Below are 6,071 nucleotides of genomic sequence, written 5' to 3' on the forward strand. Positions count from 1 at the left end.
TGCTCCTAACCTTGCCATTGAGAGGCTAAGGTGAAGCAGATGAAAGGATGAGGTGAGGATGAGACCTCACAGCTCTTATCCCTGGCCAGGGAGAGCTAATAGACAAATGAGCATGGGTCCAGAAAGTGGGAACCCTTCTATACTCGAAGACTCTGACACTGTACACTTTGTACAAGATCTTGGGTTTGTATCCCAATGCATCAACACACAGCAGTGTGAGCAGAGGGATGACACAACAAGAGTAGTGGGGGATAGATTGCTTATCCCTACCTTCCACCAATTGCCTCAAATGAGGACTTTTCCTGCTTGGGACAATTTTAAACACACACAAGCATGGCCTCTTAAGGAGGACTTCAGACAGTTTGCCCGGTCAAGTAACAGACCGGGTCTCCAGACTACATGAAGTAAAAGAGATTATACCTCAAGCAAGTTGCTAAAAAGCAAAGCAAAGCAAGTTCAGAGAACTTAAGCAACTAAAGTACCTGAAAAAGTCAAAACAATCAGCAAACAGTTCAAAAGTTTAAATCAAAAGGAATTGGTAAACAATCAACACAGATGGTCAACTGTGCAAGGCATAAGACTCAAACACATGAGTCAAACCTACAAAACAAAGGTTAGCATATGATAAAACAATCAAGTCCAAACAAGTTTGAATGATCTTTGAGGCATTGGTGCTTAACCTGAAACAGGAACTCAATTGTAAGTTCAAAAGACCACTAGGACTAGCCTAGGGTCAAGGATGAAAGAAAAAGTCAAAACAGCAAAGAAAAGTCAACCAAAGTCAAGGTCAAACAATTAGGAAGCAATCACAATTGGGCCCACATTCAAATCATGCATTATGATCATTTCATGAACATTTGAAGTCAAAGTAAGGCAAATGAAAGCACAAAGAAGTCAACATAATGACTTGCATCAAAAGTCAACTCAAATAATCTCAAAAATCATCGAATAAATCACACTCAATCCTAACATCTAACATGGTAGACATGTAAAATTTCATGGCATTTGGATGAGAGGAAGGCAGTCAATAAAAATCATGAAGTCAAACCAAATTCAAGTAAGCACAATGAAAGTCAACAAGCATGAGTCAACTTCAAAAAATCATATCAAATTGAAAACAGAAGAGAAATGAATGAGATTAACATCAATGCAAAGCTTGAGATGTCTAGTTATCACATATGAAATTTCATGGTCATACAATATGTTATGAGAATTTCACAAAAGATTTGGCAATGTGTAGCACAAAAAGTCAACAAATGACTAAGCATGGAAGAAAATTCACAATCAAATGGAAAACAGCATGATTAATTCCAAGAAAATTCATACACAAACTAGACATGTGATAGATGATTCATGCAAAATTTGGGGTCATTTGGATGTAAGGAAGCATGTGAACAAAAATTGTGAAAATGCATATCATTCATATAGCCCCAAATGTAACACATAACTTCAAAAATTTGTAACTCACAAACCACAAATGGGAAATGCATAAACTCTATATGGAAACAAAGGTGAGCATGTCTAGTTTCACCACAAAAAATTTCAAAGGCATTGGATACAATATGAGTATTTCACAAAAGGAATGGCACAATGTATCATTTTGGCATACATGTCAAGAAAATAATTATCAATTAAAATCCAGCCGATGGAAAATTAATTAAAAATCACAATAAAATAGAGGACACATTCATGAACATGATGAAAAAAATTGCATGATTTTTGGATGAAAATCGAGTGAAAAATTAATTTTTGAAGTTGAGTGATTATTTGGATGCAACATGAACAAATGGCATGGCAATAATGGTCAACAAGTCAACTGGATGGCATTTACGTAAATAGCAACTTCATTTAGTAAAACGACACAGCATGGGCAAGGGAAACGAAATGTTCCCATTGGCTCTCAGCCAATGGAACAGTACATGCGTATGAGAGACAAACAACAACCAATCCAACTCCATGATTCTGGGAATTTGCAGCATTAGGGTTTTGGAAGCAGGGCATTCATGTTACTTCATGCAATTGATCAAAATGAAGTCCAACAAAAACTCACAAACAGCATGGCAATGTTCAACTTCACAATTCATGCGACATCCAAATAGCATGGCAGTGGGAAATGGTTCATGTAACCACAAACAACAAACCAAAACAAACACATGAGAAATTTTCTGGGCAGCTTAAGGTTTTAGAAACAGCAGCAGGGTTTGAATTTCATGTTCATCAAAATCAACATCAATTTACAGCATGGCTGACAGCATAACAGTAACAACATGTTCATGCAAATACAAACAATAGCAGGCATGATTCTGAGAGAAAACAAACTGGAAACAAACTAGGGTTTAAGAGATACATCCATGTTTCACCATCTTCATGTTTAACCATTAATCATGAACAAACAATCATAAACAGAATCATCAATAATCAAGCATGGTAATGAACATTTATCATTAAGCAAACCTAGCTAACAACAAAACAACATGACCATGGGAGTTTTCAGGACAGAGTGCTAGGGTTCGAATATAACAGTGTTCATCATCTTCCTAAAAAAAACGACATGAACAAATGTGCCCAATAGTTAACAATATGTATATCAAAAGCTTCAGCTAGCCAAACACAAACACAATCCAACATCTGCACTCATTAATTCAAGCACACAACAGAGAAATCCACGCAAATAAGTTTGAGCACAGAACTTCAAAACCATATTTCTCTCAACACAGTGGATCATTTTGGATGATATAAGTTGCATTGACATGAGGATACAAAGAACTACCAGAAACATATCATGATTTGGTGAAAAAAGAGATTCAAAAAATTACTTGGTTTTGAAGCAATGGAAGAAACAGCTATTGTTTGATGATGTAGCTCGATGCAGGAACCCACAATGCTTGATAATGATGGATAAACGGAGAAGCTCAGCTCAAAAACATCAAATCCAGCTCAGATCGACATTCACCATGAATATGGCTTCATGTAGCAGCCACAAGAAACAAGGTTACAGCAAGGAGATAAGGCTTCGAATCAGTTCAAAATTGTTTGTAGATGATGAGAGCATAAAGCCAACTCGAGGGTTTTTGAAGATTTTTCCAATTCGAGCAAAAATGCAAAAATGCAAGAGAGAGGAGAATGAAGTTTCTGTGGTTTTTTAGATGGTGGCTAGGGTTCAAATGAGCAGAACAAGTTGCTTATATTGTCTGTTTACCATCCTTAATCCATGTTGTAAATTGGTTTAGCTCAAAAATGCACCATTTGCTATTTTGCTAATTTGGAAATAAGTGAGTAGGGAGGTGTACTGTGCCACGAGTTGGGCCTTGAAATAGGCTGCAGATGGCATTTGCTAATGCTGTTTATTGTTGCTCAACGAATTGCTAAACATTGCCTTGCTTTTAGATGCCATTTGCCAAAATACCAAGTTATGTACTTCTTGCCAAAATTAAGACATGATGAGGGAATGAGCATGGTTTAAGGCTTTAGACAAATCACAAATGATGTATGGAACATTTCCCAATTGGCCAAATGAAGAAAATATCAAAGAATCAAAAAGTCAAAGTTTGGTCAAACTTTGATTTTTTAATGGAATAGGCCAAAAAATGCCATTTTGATTGGCAAGGTTTTGGAAGGTGAAATTTATATTTTTGGAAAGAGGATGAAAAATGTGGTTTGTAGGAAAAAACCCCACCAAATTTGGCCTTATGGTTTGAGAGATATGCCTCTTTGAAGTTCACAAATTTTGAAATTGAATTGATCATATCTTGACAACCATGCATGGGATTTAAGAGTTCTTGGACTTTTTGAAAATGGGAGAACAAGATCTTCAACTTTCATGTTGGGCAAAAATTCATTTGGAGCTTGTATCATGATGCAAGTTGAGGATCAAGAAGTTTCTATTTTTGGCAGTTGAAATTACAGGTCCAGTTTCTATTTTGGGAAATTTTCTGATTTGCTTCAAATTCTTCCATGATGTTGATTTCCATGACACATGAGGCCTATTAGGACATGAATAATCTCTCTCAAACCATTTCCATCCATCAAACCATAGAATCAACCACAGTTGACCAACTTTGACTTTCTAGGGTTTTGGACCTGACTGTGCACTTCTGATGAATTCCAAACCCTAGTTCCTTGAGACCTTGACTTCAGATGATGTCCCAAAACATATGAACTCTTGATTATTGACCATGGTGCCCAAATTCCACAAGAATGGCCACCATCCACTGCTTTGACTGATTGTTGACTGTTTAGGGTTTCTGATTGTCTGTACATGAACTGATGACCTTTGAGCCTTCAACCCTTGACTTGAACACTTCAAAAAGACCTCCACGTCATGTGAACTTTGGAAAAACCCTAGGGCCTTGATTCCTTGAGAAACATCCTTGCTTGATTGGTTGACTGATCTCCTGATCAGTTTGACCTAATTCTTGCTTGCTTGCTCTTGAGGCAACTGAGGACAATGCAAATGTTATGCAATGGATCATGATATGCTATGACCTAATATGAGATGATAGGTACAATGATAGGTGCAAATTTGAGGTGCTACAGCTGCCCCTATTCAATCAGCTGGGAACCCGAACGGATGATAGCAGTGGCTGTCAGACTTTCAGGGTAAACAGGGATTGAATACAAAAGAACCGTAGAAATTTGCACCGACTGGGTATGATACATGAGAACCACGTCTTTTACCGATGACAAACTGCATGACAGCTTCAGAAAATCAAAACCATTTACCGATGGTTAGAACTGGGACCTTGATATCTACCGATATCCACTTCAGCACGACCATTTACCGATGGCTGCTGGGAAACAAATTGATGAAAAACAAACCATTTACCGATGGTTAAAACTTGATATTTACCGATATCAACTTCAGCAAGACCATTTACCGATGGCTGCTGGGAAACAAATTTGATGTAGAACAAACCATTTACCGATGGTTAAAACTTGATATTTACCGATATCAACTTCAGCAAGACCATTTACCGATGGCTGCTGGGAAACAAATTGATGAAAAACAAACCATTTACCGATGGTTAACATTTGATATTTACCGATATCAACTTCAGCAAGACCATTTATCGATGGCTGCTGGGAAACAAATTTGATGTTGAAAAGGAAGCAAAACCATTTACCGATGGTGGCTTCAAAGAAACTTGACATTTACCGATGTCAAACTTAGCAAGACCATTTACCGATGGCTGCTGCAACTGGGAACTCGATATTTACCGATATCGAAGAAAGCTGGGCCATTTACCGATGGCATCTCCGCTTGGGGAAGAACAAGATCTTTGTGGTGATACCAGACAAGACGTTTACCGACGACTTCTGGGGATTTTGATTTTATTAACGAGAGAACAAAGAATGACCAGACATTTACCGATGACTGGGGTGGGACACGATGTTTACCGACATCGAAAGATGATGTTTACCGACATCAAAAAGAATGACCAGACATTTACCGATGACTGGGATGAGAAATTTATTGGTGAGAGACAAACAAATATTTGCAACTGAAAACCGGGTAGGACATTTACAGATGACTCTACTGGGGATTTCTAGTTGGGGATCTATCAGACATTTACCGATGACTGAAAGAAGGACTCGATGTTTACCGACACCGAAACAATGGCGTTTACCGACACCAAAAAATGACCAGACATTTACCGATGACTGGGTGGAACTCGATGTTTACCGACACCGAAACAATGGCGTTTACCGACACCAAAAAATGACCAGACATACGCGGGTGTTGACATGACACTTACTGGTATCACAAGAACGATCTCTGGGATATATCAAGGCAAGACTGATCACTTGCTGGAGGATCTCACTGGGGAGAAACAAACTATCTGTCACCATCGGGTGAGGAAATAAACCTCTGTCACCATCGGGTGAGGAAATAAACCTCTATGGGGATAAACAATTCTGAATGCTGTCGAAGCAACTGTAGGAGGCTTGCTGTGCTGATGTTGAACAAACTGATCCGCCTCTGCCGGGGAAAATGGTCTGATGTGGTTTCGAACACATGAATGCATATGTTTGAATTTTTCTATGGCGTAATGCTCCATATGGGATGGAAA

Source organism: Lathyrus oleraceus, chromosome 6, assembly GCF_024323335.1.
Source record: "Lathyrus oleraceus cultivar Zhongwan6 chromosome 6, CAAS_Psat_ZW6_1.0, whole genome shotgun sequence".
NCBI classification, from domain to species: Eukaryota; Viridiplantae; Streptophyta; class Magnoliopsida; order Fabales; family Fabaceae; genus Lathyrus; species Lathyrus oleraceus.